At 43.2% G+C, this 17435-nt stretch overlaps 1 protein-coding gene across 1 annotated transcript in view; it reads left to right on the top strand.

The window, feature by feature from the left end:
* The first annotated feature begins 243 nt into the window (after nucleotides 1-243).
* Nucleotides 244-17435, top strand: part of LOC124594819 (SH2 domain-containing protein 4B-like) — a 639722-nt gene continuing 622530 nt past the window's right edge. The window contains exon 1 of the mRNA XM_047133263.1: nucleotides 244-443. The gene's annotated coding sequence lies outside the window, so the exon portion shown is untranslated. The remainder of the gene's footprint in view (nucleotides 444-17435) is intronic.

Genomic DNA, 17435 nt, shown 5'->3' with positions numbered 1-17435 from the left:
CAAGGAACAAAGAACCGACTCGAAGTTCAAATGTTTACCTCCTGAAAAATGATGTTCGTGATTCCACGTTGTCTTGCTGTGACTTACGCTTTGTCGTCTCCCGTTGTAGCACCATAGTTGCAGTGTGCGGCGGCAGCGAGGACGGATGCTGTGCCCCTCCCCCCTCCCCGGCGCCTCGGCAGGAGGGGAGTGGGGGGCGGGCAGCGGCGGCGCGCCCGGCGCGGTCGCCAGTCGGTGCCTCGCCACGCCCGCGCACAGTGTTCCGAGCCGGCCGGCCGGTCGCCGACAGCACAGCACAGCTCACGCCTGCCAGTGCCGCGTGCCTCGTAGCGCCTTCATGTCGCCAGTGCAGCGCCTCGACTGCTGACCGCCGCCCGCCTTCAGACACCCGCCCGGCCTGCCGCACGCTTCCTTCCTCCTACAGTCATCGACATAAACACAAGGTAGGTGGCTCACCTTCCGGGGATGTGTCTCCAGTACCACGCCGACTCCTTCCGCGATGCTCTGTTGGCTTCGTTCTATTCTGGAGCCCTTCTTCGGATTGTCTCCAGTTTGATGGTCATCCAGGTCCCGTACGCAAAGGAAGATGTGTTCGAGTAACAGAAGTCTACTGAAGAGAGCGATGCTGACGTTCTGTTTTGACCAGTGACGTCACCATCGACACTGGAGGTAGTGAGGACCGACTGAAGCGTAACCCGAGCTCTAGGCTGATTGGAAGGGTGGCAGTTTGGTTGCAATTTGGAGAAGTGAACAAGTGTATCATCACAATCACACATTTTCTTGAATAAGTTTGCGATCATTGTTGATTTTTGTGGGTAAAAATGCGCAGATCGCATACTCCGCTAAAATGTCTATTATACATAGGCCTTCGTTTGATGGACAATATTCCTGAGAATGTACTTTGGAACTCCGCACTGTATGGGCGTGAATCACGAATTGTGGGAAAATCAGAAAAGAAGAGAATCGCAGCGTTTGAAGTGTGGTGCTACAAAAGAATGTTGAAAACTAAGCGAGTTAATAAGACGAGAAATTAGGAGATTGTCCGCAGAATCGGCGAGGAAAAGAATATTTGTAAAACGTTGACAAGAAGTAGGGACAGGGTGTAAGGACGTGTGTTATAACGTTGTGGAATAATTCCATGGCACTAGAGAAACCTGTATTTAGTAAAATGAGGGATAGATACAGTTTGGAATACAGGTTGAGTCAGGAGGAAAGCTACGTGCTTTGAAGGGTGATAATATTAGTGATTCTGAACGAAAAACGTCATAAGAACGTATGTTCTGGTCTTAGCAGTTTCGGAGGAAACTAATGAAAACAGAGGAGAACAGGGCAAATGCATATGATAGTAAATGAAAGTTTCTGATCCTATGTTTTGTTTAATTGTGCAAATTTCCTCGCAAAAGATGTTCAAAAAGTCCACCATCAACTGCAGCGCATTTTGAAGCTCTTGTTGACAGCTGTTGTATCGCTGGTCTGAGCTCATTCGTACTGTCCTTCACCTGAGCACACCCGTGTGAAATACGAGCGGGAAGTTCTTCTTCTTGTCCACTCTGCGCGTATAGGCTTCGCTCTTAAGCCAACAAAACAAACAGCAATCTAATGGAGTAAGATCGGTTGACCTCGGTGTCCAAGACACGACTCCACGGAGACCGATACAACGCCCAGCACACGTTTCACTGAGCTACTGTGTCACTGGCTGTACGGAATGCGCAGGAACTCCGGCATGCTAGAAGTACGTCGTGTTGCCAAAGGATTATCCTCCAGGTATTCTGGTTAACAAATTTTGAAAGTTATAAAGATACCGTACTCCATTAACACGGTTATCTAAAACAACTGGACCGATGAGTTGGTCATCAGTAATTTGTGCGCATTGAAATGGCCCGTAAAGGCAACACTATATAGCTAATGTCGCTTGAGTCGTTTTCGCGTATGAGTGCTGAGAACGGCATGCGACTGAAGCCCGTGATTTTTAAACAGCTGTGTGCCGGATACAAAAAAAGGAATATATATTCATTTGAAGTTTTTCGTTTAGAATTACCAACACAGTCATGTCCTTTCCCTCCAGAGTCACCCTGTATATCCAACACACAACTGATGACGTCTGCTGTAAATGCTGGTCTGAGATAAAGCGATGGGCATAGTAGAGGAATTCGTGACAGGCTTATCGAACCGGTTAGGAAACTGATGACAGAAAAAGAATGGTTTTATACATTTCTTAATTTATAAGGAATTTTTGGCTACTACCATCTACAGAAAACTTATTGAATCTGACGTTGAAAGTTTTTATCTGATGACGGCAATAGCCGAAACGTCGTTGTAAATGACGTCCAAATATGTAAAATAAAAAAAAACCACAAACCAAAAATATATCGAACTTCGTCGAACTTCATGTTTCTGTTACCCCTGAACAACTTTCGCATTTGTCAGTAATAACAGGAAACTCTTGCCTTTGATCATGATAAAGAACGTTTTACTGAGTACAAAATAACAACAATAACTACATGCATTTATGTTTGTCTTTGTAAACTGTACTTGCATTAAAAGTAGTTGCTTTGGTTACATATAAGGGCAGAAATTACGCGCTCAACTGAGTTTTATTACTTACAAAACACAATTTGTATTCTATATGGATATAAAATACACAATGGACTGCCGGCCGAAGTGGCCGTGCGGTTAAAGGCGCTGCAGTCTGAAACCGCAAGACCGCTACGGTCGCAGGTTCGAATCCTGCCTCGGGCATGGATGTTTGTGATGTCCTTAGGTTAGTTAGGTTTAACTAGTTCTAAGTTCTAGGGGACTAATGACCTCAGCAGTTGAGTCCCATAGTGCTCAGAGCCATTTTTTTACACAATGGACTAACAGTGATTCTAATTACGTGCAAAACAAGAAACCAAAAACAAAAAAAACGATGAGTCGTCGGCTCACATTTTCTCTGTATCACATTTGTTTACAACAAAGAAATAGATTAAGTGATCTAAATGACTTCATTCACAAGAATCATTTATTGCTAATTTACAAGTTATACTTACATCCTGTATGGAATTAGCTGTTTTCCCACTGAGACATATTTTCAAGGCTGAAGGCATTAATAACTAGGACATACCCACCTGAAACCTCTATAAATCCGCACCAGTCCCGTCACATAATAATAATTAAAACACGCATGACTGTATCATGTCATAGCCGACATACTGATTAACTGTATCACTATGAAAATTTGACGTATTGTATTCTTCAGTACTTCCAGTAGCTGTACCAGTATGTCGATGATTCCGGCAATCTACCATCAACTGGAACGCCGTGCTATTTTTTATTTTCATCCTCTGACAGTTCCTCTTGTGCTGCCGATCGCCGTGGGTTCTTACTCCATCAGTCAGGTACAATGTTCTTCCTCGTTCGCATTGGAAATATGATACATTTACCTCCACCGAAAACACCCTGAAAACGTACTTCTCCAATGTTTCGAATATTATAAATCTCGATTGCGTTTTATTTCAATATATCCGTTTTTTGACCAGGCAGCCGTGATAGATCTCGTCGCACTAATAACGATAAGCGTGTGTAGCAAAGTTAAACAGCACCTTGCAGACGTAATTTACCTTCGTAAGCAGTCGTTTACAATGGTTTTTTGTATCTTGCCGACGTCACTGACTAGCACACTATCAGTAGTATCGAAAAGCAAAATTTATCGTTTTAAACGACCTAGGAAGATTATCTGTGTTTTTTGGCGGTGTCTTTGATCTTTCCATCAACAGTCGTCGTCTGTCAATGGTTTGTCCAGAAAATGATGCAGAGCTCTTTCTCATAAACCGAAACACTGTTACGTTTATCGTCTACCTGTACGTAGGTATCGTCCCGTAGTGATGAGATAAACAGGGACAGATATCGACTGTGACAGGCAGCAGACACAACAGATGTTTTGTTGTTGTCTTTTTTTATCGTACCACACTGTACATACATTCAAAGGAGAAACTCTTTGAGATGGCTTTGTTATTTCGAAAAGAGGAATTAAACATTTTTTGTTTACCAATGAGCCTAATGACTCGCTGACACACACTTCTCAGTATCTTCACAATTGCACCTACCTCTGTATATAACGAAGTAGAACGTCTGATTCACACATACGTACGACTCGTATTTCCGGTGTTTTGATGTTTTGGTCGTCGGAACACGTACCGCCCCTGCAAATGCACGCGCCTTCGTGGCCCAGACCGCTTACGCACTTTTGTGCGGTGGCACTCGACTCGGAGGAAATCATTTTGAATACTGGTCGTGGAAATACTTGGTCACTACTGGCGGAGAAATGGTATCGTAAAGTTCATCACAATACTGTTGCTTTAATGTCGTAATTTAAATTGGAAATCTCTCTGTAGTTCATCGTGCTGTAATGGTGTGTGACTGTAAATGGTTGATCGCAGCCTCCTTTGGATTTTCAAACCGTTAGAGAGGAGTATTGAGCAAGCAGTAAAGGAAACAAAAGAAAAATTCGGAGTAGGTATTAAAATTCATGGAGAAGAAGTAAAAACTTTAAGGTTCGCCGATGACATTGTAATTCTGTCAGAGACAGCAAAGGACTTGGAAGAGCAGTTGAACGGAATGGACAGTGTCTTGAAAGGAGGATATAAGATGAACATCAACAAAAGCAAAACGAGGATAATGGAATGTAGTCAAATTAAATAGGGTGATGCTGAGGGAATTAGATTAGGAAATGAGACACTTAAAGTAGTAAAGGAGTTTTGCTGTTTGGGGAGCAAAATAACTGATGATGGTCGGAGTAGAGAGGATATATAATGTAGACTGGCAATGGCGAGTAAAGCGTTTCTGAAGAAGAGAAATTTGTTAACATCGAGTATAGATTTAAGTGTCAGGAAGTCGTTTCTGAAAGTATTTGTATGGAGTGTAGCCATGTATGGAAGTGAAACATGGACGATAACTAGTTTGGACAAGAAGAGAATAGAAGCTTTCGAAATGTGGTGCTACAAAAGAATGCTGGAGATAAGGTGGGTAGATCACGTAACTAATGAGGAGGTATTGAACAGGATTGGGGAGAAGAGAAGTTTGTGGCACAACTTGACTAGTAGAAGGGATCGGTTGGTAGGGCATGTTTTGAGGCATCAAGGGATCACAAATTTAGCATTGGAGGGCAGCATGGAGGGTAAAAATCGTAGAGGGAGACCAAGAGATGAATACACTAAGCAGATTCAGAAGGATGTAGGTTGCAGTAGGTACTGGGAGATGAAGAAGCTTGCACAGGATAGAGTAGCATGGAGAGCTGCATCAAACCAGTCTCAGGACTGAAGACCACAACAACAACAACAGAGAGGAGTAAGCTGTGCGCTGGCGCGTACTTTTATCCTCTTTCTTCTTTATCATCAACAATAAAAACACGACACTACACTAAACATGTAGTCATTACTCGCCTACAGTTCAGCACACATCAAAACATCCTAGCTTTGTAAAGTAAAGGCGCCGAATTGATGTAGATATAGAAACTCTTTTTCCTTTTAGGTGGCTGACCCGTTATAACAATCCCATACTGGCACACGTTCCAAAGCCTTCCTGTCACCTAGGGGCGTCAATATGCGAATTCACAGCACACACCATTCACAGCACACACCGTGGGCACATTCCTTGACTCTAGTGTTTTTTTTTTCTTTTCCTTTCTGATCCGTGATGTGACGTGCATTATTTGTCTGTGCTTGCAGAACGTTCGGTTCAAAATGTAACCTGCATTTCATGTATTACATTACTGAGATGTCTGCTGGAACAATGGAACTTTCCATTATGGCGATACTTAAGAAACGCAGTGTCGCTCAAGAAGTGTTTTCAGATGACTCGGGTCGTCAACTTTGAGGACTTGAAGTGGTCCTCCAGCTCTGCCGTACTTCCCAGTAACCGGGTAATTCCGTTCTCTAGTACTGTCATTGGTATGTCTGGAGCTTGTCATGTATCTCGTATGCGTAGTGATTTAACATTCACAGACAGACGATGCCAGATGAATTCATTCTCATGTTGTTCACTTCTGCTGTGCAGTAATCCACCAGCCCATACGCAATCGATAAATGGCTTAAACATAACATTAAAGAACTGTCTTTCGACGTTTATTACTTTCGAGTTAGGTCTTCTCCACTTTATAGTCACGAGTGGTAGACCTGATGAGTGGATTCTTACTCGGGCTTGTTCTGCCTCCTTATCGGAGCATTTAATTTATTACGCGATCTGAACGTCACATTAAAATGATGCATTCTAGTATATCTAGCTGGCACAAAACACATTGTTATTTCCTTCGAGGGGAAACAGATAGTGACTTAGAGTGGGTAAACGTGTATGTTCTAACTCATTAGAAAGAGTCCCACAAATGAATTTGAACTGACTCCGCTTAGCCTGAAAATGCTCTTCTGCTGAACAGGACCCTGAAGGGATTGAAGATTCAGTGCTGACAGCTGTAGACATTTGCATTACAATATACATTTCGTATTCATAGAGAAGCTGAGGTGAGACTAAGAGCCTAAGCCTGAGCGAGGTAACTGTAATTTCGTAGCAGAGAAAAATCCACCGTGTGGTGTGTGGTGGAGGGTACATTGTCAACCAGAATAATTTCTCCTCCTCTCCTCACACTCCCTACTCTATTTATAGACGATGCGCAGGAAGAAAGACTGTCGGAAGCCCTCCTTCTCTAATTATAGCGTTTTGGTCATTACGCGAGACTTATGTCTGACTGTCTGTCTGGAAGCTAGAAAGCTTAGCTCTACCCATAGCGCCGAAGTTGCATCGAGAGAGAGGAAGTAAAGACAGTAAAAAGAAAAGATATATGTTCTTCAGGAATTTTTTTACTGTCGCCAATAGTAAACCCCGTATTACTATCGTCAGCTGGTATGGTTCGCGTTCTGTTGTTGAATGGTTGGAATAAGTAACGTTATGTTTTACCCGACTGTGTAGTTACTGCAGAACTGGCCTTGAACAAGAGTAAATTTCACCATTTACACTGAGATGACTAGTGGTAATTTTGATGAAATGACATTTTGGCTCGGCTTACTTAATCGAGAGACTGTAAGTACTTGTAACATGCAAGCTTCATCTAAATGTAACAATATTTTTGAGCTTGCTCTTTCTTTCTCACAAAGCAACAGACGTTACTGATAAAAAATAACGCGTCCAAGCACATCACCTTGCTTTCCCGTGATCTTTTGTTCTTTAGTGTTGTTCTTCGCCTACTTACATTTCCGGTAAGAAAGATTAAGGACACATGCCACATTGTTTTTCTATCGAGGAATAATGAGGACTGTAAATAGAGTTGTGCTACACCAAAACTATGTTTCCTTATTTTTTGTACACTACATAAATGGCGTAGTAAATGGTAGGACTACTGGTAGTGTTGGTAGAACTGCTAGGGAAAGAAACAGAAATGAATGTGTTCCAGAGAAAATGTGAGCCAACGACTCCTCGTTTTTTTTTTGGTTTTTGGTTTCTTGTTTTGCACGTAATTAGAATCAGTGTTAGTCCATTGTGTATTTTATATAGAATACAAATTGTGTTTTGTAAGTAATGAAACTCAGTTGAGCGCGTAATTTCTGCCCTTATATGTAACCAAAGCAACTACTTTTAATGCAAGTACAGTTTACAAAGACAAACATAAATGCATGTACTTATTGTTGTTATTTTGTACTCAGTAAAACGTTCTTTATCATGATCAAAGCCAAGAGTTTCCTGTTATTACTGACAAATGCGAAAGTTGTTCAGGGGTAACAGAAACATGAAGTTCGACGAAGTTCGATATATTTTTGGTTTGTGGTTTTTTTATTTTACATTTTTGGAGACAATTGCGTTTTATAGTGCTTTATGATAAATCTGTATTGTTTTCTTTATTTTTACTACAGCATCCCTCTGTTTCACATTACAAATCAATAATTTTCGAATAAAACCTGAATTAAACATTGACAATTTCAGTTTTACTATAAATATTGTTTGTTCTTAAGTAAGAGACAGGAATATAACTATACAGAACAACAATGTTCCGTAGGCTACATGGCCCTTTATATATCCTCATTCAGTTTCTGGAGGGTTTACTGCATCCAGTTTTTAGGGGACTCTAGAGAGACACTGATCGCGTAAGTATAGAAAGCGATAACGCCCGATAGATACGCAACACACCCAATCTGCAGGTAATGCGTGTACGACGTCAAAACCTACCACAGTTACAAGGGAAACTAACGTAATCTAGGCTTACTTATGGTAGTCTACAGTAGCCTCTGGTAGTTTTACAACTATGTAACACTTACTGAGAAAATTCCTGTGCTCAGAACAGATACCTTCCCGTTTATCGTTACGGTATTCGATGGAAACACGAAAGATTTTTATCTTTTGCTCCTAACTGTTAAGTAGTTCCCAAACTGGTGAGGACAAACGGAAGCCACGATAAAGGGAGCTGTGTTTGTAAATCATGCTTTCTTTGTTTGCGAGGTCCCCGCTTACGTGATTGCCAGTGTTTTCCTAGCGACGATAAAGTTGACTCTACCCGACAACAACCGAGGCGAAGAGTGGGAGCTCGCCGAACATATCGCCGCAGGGCCTGTGTGAGGTTAAAGAAGGCACTGCCGGCGGCAATGTTATCAACTGTCTGATTCACTTCATTCATGTTCGCAGTGCTTCAAATCGTGCTCTAATTACCACTGCCCCGACACTAACTTTTTACTAGAGGCTGTAAATTAATTTCGTAAATACTTTTTACACCTGTTACCCTAATAATTTCTTTTTACAGACTCCATTGCTTTACTTACGCAGTTAGCGGAAGTGAACGGCGCTCGTCTCCACTCGATATTCGTAGGCCACACTGCATTCTCTGCGTGTCTGAGCGACTGTCAGGCGTAGGATCCTGGAATTTTCTGAATATCATCTTCATAATTTGTTAGTTGTAGTTACAAGGTATTCCACTATTTCTTCTATAGCAATACTTCATTCTTAGGCTCATGGATTAGTTCCACATAACTCAGAGGTCAAGGGATATTGTTATCGCACACGATGCGATGTTGCCGGATTCCTTGGACTTGCAATCGCTGGCGGAAAGAGGTTTCTGCCCTATTTGTCAATGATATTGCTTTAGAAAGCTCATCTACCGAAACGCTAAAAAACTATCTTATTTTAGGAAAGCATGTCATCCGCCGATTTAACTGACGGAACATCCAACAAAAAGAAGAGAAAATTATTTCTGTGCAGTTTTATTTGATAAGAAAATAATACAACAAAAATGATTCTGGATCATTTGCTTGAAATTTCTTCGTAATGGCTAATGGGTAAATACTATGTAATTGGAGTCCTATTGTAATGATGAATGACGTGCAGTTCGATGCTCATTCAGTTTGTCCTCAGGTATGATAGCTCTATAGTGTCGTGGAAGGACAAATAATTGTTTTCAGAAACCACCATGCATTCTCTTCGTTAAATTCTAATACTCGGATATGGCGAATCGCCCTCGACGAAAAAAGACTGAGCAAGATCCTCTGTCGGATGTCACCTGGCTACCTTCTCGAGCAGATAGACCTGAAAGTTTTGTGGTCATTATTGTTCCGGCGGTCACATTTGTATCCAATTTCTCTTACTTATAGTTTGGGGACACCCATAGGTTTTCTTACGTTCTCCATCGTAGGTAGCAATAAGGCGTTTAATGAGTATTGCATGTATTTTAAAATCCCGTCCTCTGTCCAGATTTCCCCTTGAAAAGTCGTTGGTGCTTATCGTGTAACTCTGTGCTCTGACAAAAAATAGCTACAATCTGGTTGCACTAGAATTCCTAGATATTCTTTAGCAAGCAGGCTAACAATAAAGACTCATAAGCGAAAGCAGCCCGGTCATACAAACGGTAGTGCCACCCTGAGATGAGTCCCTGAATTTGAGTCCTAAATATTTCAATAAATCAGCTACCAGTCACAGTTACTACGGCAGCAGAATCTACCAACAATGCGTTGTGGCGAAATACTTTCTAGATGCCCCCATAGCTCTGCTTATTAGTTGAACAGTGTTTAAAACTATCCTCTATTATTGACCTTAGCCACTTTTAATTGTATTCATCTCTTTGAAGGCCCCTGCATTGTTGTGCCGAAAAAGCTCTGTTTTTGTTTTACTACTGAAGTCCCTTGATCGGTATAGCTGCGTCCTACGGCGGATCTTTATGTATCTGTTATGCCCATCATGCCCTAGTTTTTGTATTCCAGTCTTTGTCAGCCTTTACCTTTGTCTGCCACTATCATTAGTGTTGTGTCTTACTTTGTACATAACATTAAGTAGAGGTGGATTACAGAGTGGTGTGGCAATTGTCGTTGTAGGAAAGATGGACAGGAGCAGAAGTGATTAACGAACAAGTCAACGCAGTAAGCATGCGATTTACTTAACTTGTATTTCTCCAAGCGAACGAAGGCTCAATACAGATAATGCAGTTATTACAGTGTCAACAAGGATGAGGATCGCTGAACTAAGCACGAGCGAAGGTGTCGGAACGCCGCGTTGGGTCCCTCAGATACCGCGCGACAACTATTGTCGTCAGACGGTAACTTGCCATTCCATTAGCATCTTTGATAGGCCGTGGGGTGGTATCGATACCTGATACCACAGTTATTATTATCATTATTATTATTATTGCTGTTATCACTATTAGTGGCAGTAGCTGCAGTGGTTCAAGTACTGCCAGTATTAACTTTATTAGTTCATAGTTATTATTATAAACTCAGTTCGCCACACTCAAATCATTTTAATACTATTTGTCCTATTGAAATTTTTATGTTAGAAAGATACTGTATACACTCCTGGAAATGGAAAAAAGAACACATTGACACCGGTGTGTCAGACCCACCATACTTGCTCCGGACACTGCGAGAGGGCTGTACAAGCAATGATCACACGCACGGCACAGCGGACACACCAGGAACCGCGGTGTTGGCCGTCGAATGGCGCTAGCTGCGCAGCACTTGTGCACCGCCGCCGTCAGTGTCAGCCAGTTTGCCGTGGCATACGGAGCTCCATCGCAGTCTTTAACACTGGTAGCATGCCGCGACAGCGTGGACGTGAACCGTATGTGCAGTTGACGGACTTTGAGCAAGGGCGTATAGTGGGCATGCGGGAGGCCGGGTGGACGTACCGCCGAATTGCTCAACACGTGGGGCGTGAGGTCTCCACAGTACATCGATGTTGTCGCCAGTGGCCGGCGGAAGGTGCACGTGCCCGTCGACCTGGGACCGGACCGCAGCGACGCACGGATGCACGCCAAGACCGTAGGATCCTACGCAGTGCCGTAGGGGACCGCACCGCCACTTCCCAGCAAATTAGGGACACTGTTGCTCCTGGGGTATCGGCGAGGACCATTCGCAACCGTCTCCATGAAGCTGGGCTACGGTCCCGCACACCGTTAGGCCGTCTTCCGCTCACGCCCCAACATCGTGCAGCCCGCCTCCAGTGGTGTCGCGACAGGCGTGCATGGAGGGACGAATGGAGACGTGTCGTCTTCAGCGATGAGAGTCGCTTCTGCCTTGGTGCCAATGATGGTCGTATGCGTGTTTGGCGCCGTGCAGGTGAGCGCCACAATCAGGACTGCATACGACCGAGGCACACAGGGCCAACACCCGGCATCATGGTGTGGGGAGCGATCTCCTACACTGGCCGTACACCACTGGTGATCGTCGAGGGGACACTGAATAGTGCACGGTACATCCAAACCGTCATCGAACCCATCGTTCTACAATTCCTAGACCGGCAAGGGAACTTGCTGTTCCAACAGGGCAATGCACGTCCGCATGTATCCCGTGCCACCCAACGTGCTCTAGAAGGTGTAAGTCAACTACCCTGGCCAGCAAGATCTCCGGATCTGTCCCCCATTGAGCATGTTTGGGACTGGATGAAGCGTCGTCTCACGCGGTCTGCACGTCCAGCACGAACGCTGGTCCAACTGAGGCGCCAGGTGGAAATGGCATGGCAAGCCGTTCCACAGGACTACATCCAGCATCTCTACGATCGTCTCCATGGGAGAATAGCAGCCTGCATTGCTGCGAAAGGTGGATATACACTGTACTAGTGCCGACATTGTGCATGCTCTGTTGCCTGTGTCTATGTGCGTGTGGTTCTGTCAGTGTGATCATGTGATGTATCTGACCCCAGGAATGTGTCAATAAAGTTTCCCCTTCCGGGGACAAAAAATTCACGGTGTTCTTATTTCAATTTCCAGGAGTGTATGTGAAACCATAATCCGATGTAAGAGAGGACCCGATGACCGTAATCAGATCAGGTTAAATAAATAAATACTACTCTACTGCTGTTTCCAGTGCCAGGGCAACCTTTCTTGGTGCTACAGCAGGTATCGTACCATCTAAACTTTTTTTTCTATTACGATATTCCTACTCTGATTTTTCTTGTCTGTTCCTTATAATAATTTTTCAGTTCGTACTTCATGCCATTCCCATGTCGAAGTATACTTCCACTTGTTCAGAAGTACGCTTTGAAGGCTTTATTTCTCAGTTCCATATTCTAGCTCTTCGTTGAAGGAAGCAATATTCATTTTCCAGAATACACTCTAACACCTTCTTTTACTACGGCGCTTTCCCAATTTTGTTTGAAACATATCGCTATTCACCTTTGCCATAACTTTGTTTACCCTCAACCGATTTTAATTCATTGGTATGCGATCCATTATGTTGGCAACGGTCTTGCCGCAGTGGTTACACCGCTTCGCGTGATATCACCGAAGTTAAGCGCTGTCGGGCGTGGTCGGCACTTGGATGGGTGATCATCCAGGCCGCCATGCACTGTTGCCATTTTTCGGGGTGCACTCAGCCTCGTGATGCCAATTGAGGAGCTACACGACCGATTAGTAGCGGCTTCGGTCAAGAATACCATCATAACGACCAGGAGAGCGGTGTGCTGACGCCGCGCGGGATTAGCCGAGCGGTCTCAGGCGCTGCAGTCATGGACTGTGCGACTGATCCCGGCGGAGATTCGAGTCCTCCCTCGGGCATGTGTGTGTGTGTGTGTGTGTGTGTGTGTGTGTGTGTGTGTGTGTTAGTCCTTAGGATAATTTAGGTTAAGTAGTGTGTAAGCTTAGAGACTGATGACCTCAGTAGTAAGTCCCATAAGATTTCACATACATTTTTTTTGTGTGTGCTGAACCCACGTCCCTCCTATCCGCATCCTCCACGGAGGATGACACGGCTGTCGGATGGTCCCGGTAGGCCACTCATTGCCTGACGACGGAGTGCTTTTTATCCATTATGTTCAGTACTTCTATCATTTTCATCTTTGGTAAAAGTGTAGTTGTCTGAGAGTCTTCTTATTGGCTCGACATGGCATTCATGTTAAACAACAAGGGTGAAATGCTACAATGCTTTGTTACATCCTATTTAACAAGAACTTGTCTTTCTTGATCTTCCACTGAGATATTTCGGTAATCATAATTATGTGGAAATATAGTTGTCTAAGATCACATAACTAATGAGGAGGTATTGAATAGAATTGGGGAGAAGAGGAGTTTGTGGCACAACTTGACAAGAAGAAGGGACCGGTTGGTAGGACATGTTCTGAGGCATCAAGGGATCACAAATTTAGCATTGGAGGGTAAAAATCGTAGAGGGAGACCAAGAGATGAATACACTAAGCAGATTCAGAAGGATGTAGGTTGTAGTAAGTACTGGGAGATGAAGAAGCTTGCACAGGATAGAGTAGCATGGAGAGTTGCATCAAACCAGTCTCAGGACTGAAGACAACAACAACAACAAGAGAAGTTGATAGTATTGTGTCACAGAGTTGAATTTCACGTAGCTGTTCTTCATAGAACACAAAAATCAACATGTGTTCCGGCTTCTAGTGTGACGCTAGACATAGAGACAATTGACAGAGATTTTTTTTTTTTTTTTTTTTTTTACAGCTTGAAGTTCTGTTGGCTGTAACCAGAAGGTGAGCGGGTTTGATGGGTCAGTGGTGAAGGGTCACACTGTAGAAAAGAGTTTGGTTTCAGTCCACTTCCCAGGTCGACAATTCTTTTTCTCTTATGTTAATTTTCCCCTCGAGTACAGGTCACGTGACATGCAGTCGGATGAGAGAAATGCTTGATAATGCAGACTAGAGAATCCAACTGTTGGTTCATAATCAGTTTTCACGACATTCTGTTACGCGTTTGGTTTGCTATAATGAAGTTTTTGAGGCATAATTGTGAGGAAGAACTGCCAAAGCATGTCAGTTTTATTCATCGCAGCTAAGCTTTGCGTTTCTGTTGTATTTACAACTTCCGCCCAAATTGCTTCCACATCTAACAAATAAAACTGTTTGCAACTTGAAAATAGAGCTTAATTAGCGATAAAAATGTATTTAACGTGAGGTAAAAGTTTCGTACATTTCTAGATTCGGTCATGAACCCGAGTTATTGTTACTATTAAGTGCACATCATACAACAGTTATATGCCGATCCTCTCAAAAATTATATTGGGTTACTAAAACAAGAAATAAGTGTTGATTTTTCAATGACGAACGCCTGTGCGAAATATCATCCATCCGTGACCCAGAACTATCAGCTTCCACTTGCGAATGTAGCAAAATATCAATGTGGATTCTTTGCACCGCCCGACGCAGATAAGACTAGTATCGAATGCGATTCATGAAGACTGGATAAAGAAGGTCTCCGAGTAGTAATCAGAAGAGAGATTTGTTATCACACAGATATAGGCAGCTGCTCAATCACATGGATCGTATCCACTGAGCCATGCGGCAGCGGAGGACACCAACATACGACAGCACAGCTACAGGAAATGGAAGATTAGGGACGCGTCCTTTACCGATCGCTGTGACGTCACAAGCGGTGCGTCATTTCCAGTCACCTGCAGTAAGCTGCTGCTGTTTGTCCTAGTATTTACTGCATGTCTAGACACTCAGGTGGCACTTGTTTTCAGTACGATATTGTTTGCTCATACAGTCCTGTGATGGACCAGAAACACAGGTGGTGAGATATTTGTTTCCTGACAACTGAAACTGCTTATGTAGAACCGTGCGAGGATATACAGGGTGGCCCATTAATAGTGACCGGGCCAAATATCTCACGAAATAAGCATCAAACGAAAAAACTACAAAGAACGAAACTCGTCTAGCTTGAAGGGGGAAACCAGATGGCGCTATCCCGCTAGATGGCGCTGCCATAGGTCAAAGGGATATCAACTGCGTTTTCTTAAGTAGGAACCCCCATTTTTATTACATTTTCATGTAGTACGTTAAAAAATATGAATGTTTTAGTTTGACCACTTTTTTCGCTTTGTGATAGATGGCGCTGTAATAGTCACAAACGTATAAGTACGTGGTATCACAAAACATTACCCCAGTGCGGATGATATTTGCTTCGTGATACATTACCAGTGTTAAAATGGACCGTTTACTAATTGCGGAAAAGGTCTATATCGTGTTGATGTATGGCTGTTGTGATCAAAATGCCCAACGGGCGTGTGCTATATATGCTGCTCGATATCCTGGACGACATCATCCAAGTGTCCGGACCGATCGCCGGATAGTTACGTTATTTAAGGAAACAGGAAGTGTTCAGCCACATGTGAAACGTCAACCACGACCTGCAACAAATGAGGATGACCAAGTAGGTGTTTTAGCTGATGTCGCGGCTAACCCGCACATCAGTAGCAGACAAATTGCGCGAGAATCGGGAATCTCAAAAACGTCGGTGTAGAGAATGCTACATCAACATCGATTGCACCCGTACCATATTTCTATGCACCAGGAATTGCATGGCGACGACTTTGAACGTCGTGTACAGTTCTGCCACTGGGCACACGACAAATTCCTGGACGATGACAGATTTTTTGCTCGCGTTCTATTTAGCAACGAAGCGTCATTCACCAACAGCGGTAACGTAAACCGGCACAGTATGCATTATTGGGCAACGGAAAATCCACGATGACTGCGACAAGTGGAACATCAGCGACCTTGGCGGGTTAATGTATGGTGCAGCATTATGGGAGGAAGGATAATTGGCCCCCATTTTATCGATGGCAATCTAAGTGGTGCAATGTATGCTGATTTCCTACGTAATGTTCTACCGATGTTACTACTAGATGTTTCACTGCATGACAGATTGGCGATGTACTTCCAACATGATGGATGTCCGGCACATAGCTCGCATGCGTTTGAAGCAGTAGTGAGTAGCATATTTCATGACAGGTTGATTGGTCGTCGAAGCACCATACCATGGCCCGCAAGTTTAACGGATCTGACGTCCTCGGATTTCTTTCTGTGCGGAAAGTTGAAGAATATTTGCTATCGTGATCCACCGACAACGCCTGACAACATGCGTCAACGCATTTGTCAATACATGTGCGAACATTACGGAAGGCAAACTACTCGCTGTTGAGAGGAATGTTGTTACACCTATTGCCAAATGCATTGAAGTTGACGGACATCATTTTTGAGCATTTATTGCATTAATGTGGTTTTTACAGGTAATCACGCTGTAACAGCATGCGTTCTCAGAAATGATAAGAATACAAAGGTACGTGTATCACATTGGAACAACCGAAATAAAATGTTCAAACGTACCTACGTTCTGTATTTTAATTTAAAAAACCGTAAACTGCTCGTCTAAAATTATGAGCCATATGTTTGTGGCTATTACAGCGCCATCTATCACAAAGCGAAAAAAGTAGTCCAACTAAAACATTCATATTTATTTACGTACTACACGAATATGTAATAAAAATGGGGGTTCCTATTTTTAAAAACGCAGTTGATGTCCGTTTGACCTATGGCAGCGCCATCTAGCGGGCCAACCATAGCGTCATCTGCTTTCCCCCTACAAGCTAGACAAGTTTCGTTCTTTGAATTTTTTTTTCGTTTGACGCTTATTTCGTGAGGTATTTGGCTCGGTCACGATCAATGGACCACCCTGTATAAAGGTTGTGCCCGAACACTACCGCCAGACCTACTGCGTTGGTAGTTAACGGCTATGAGCACTCGAAAAAGTGTCATGATAATCACTCCATTGGCTCAAGATTTCGGATTAGTCCTCCATTTGGATTTCCTGGAGGGGACTGCCAAGGAGAAGGTCGCTATGAGAAAAAGGTTGAATAATCAGCGAAAGAGTAATAGACTATATTATATGTACTCTACTATGGACCGACGAAGAATGCCCTTGTATCCATTTTTTGCTAACAGTATGGAATTTAGGGAATATAAGTGATAAGTTCGTCACAAAAATACGCATTGAAAGCGCCTGTGATCTACTTAGTACTAAGTTTCCGCTTCCCCCAAGAATAAAAAATTGAATGACTTTTTCGTTTCTAATACTAGACTCGTGATATACCGCACTTTTGGACGCACTTCGTTACATGCATAACGGATGCTTTAATTGGATCAGATTTATCGTTTGGGAAAGTGAACCTTATTCTATATATAAAAGTTGATATTGTTCA

This window comes from Schistocerca americana, chromosome 2, assembly GCF_021461395.2.
Source record: "Schistocerca americana isolate TAMUIC-IGC-003095 chromosome 2, iqSchAmer2.1, whole genome shotgun sequence".
Classification (NCBI taxonomy): Eukaryota; Metazoa; Arthropoda; class Insecta; order Orthoptera; family Acrididae; genus Schistocerca; species Schistocerca americana.
This window is presented reverse-complemented; position numbering and strand designations above follow the sequence as displayed.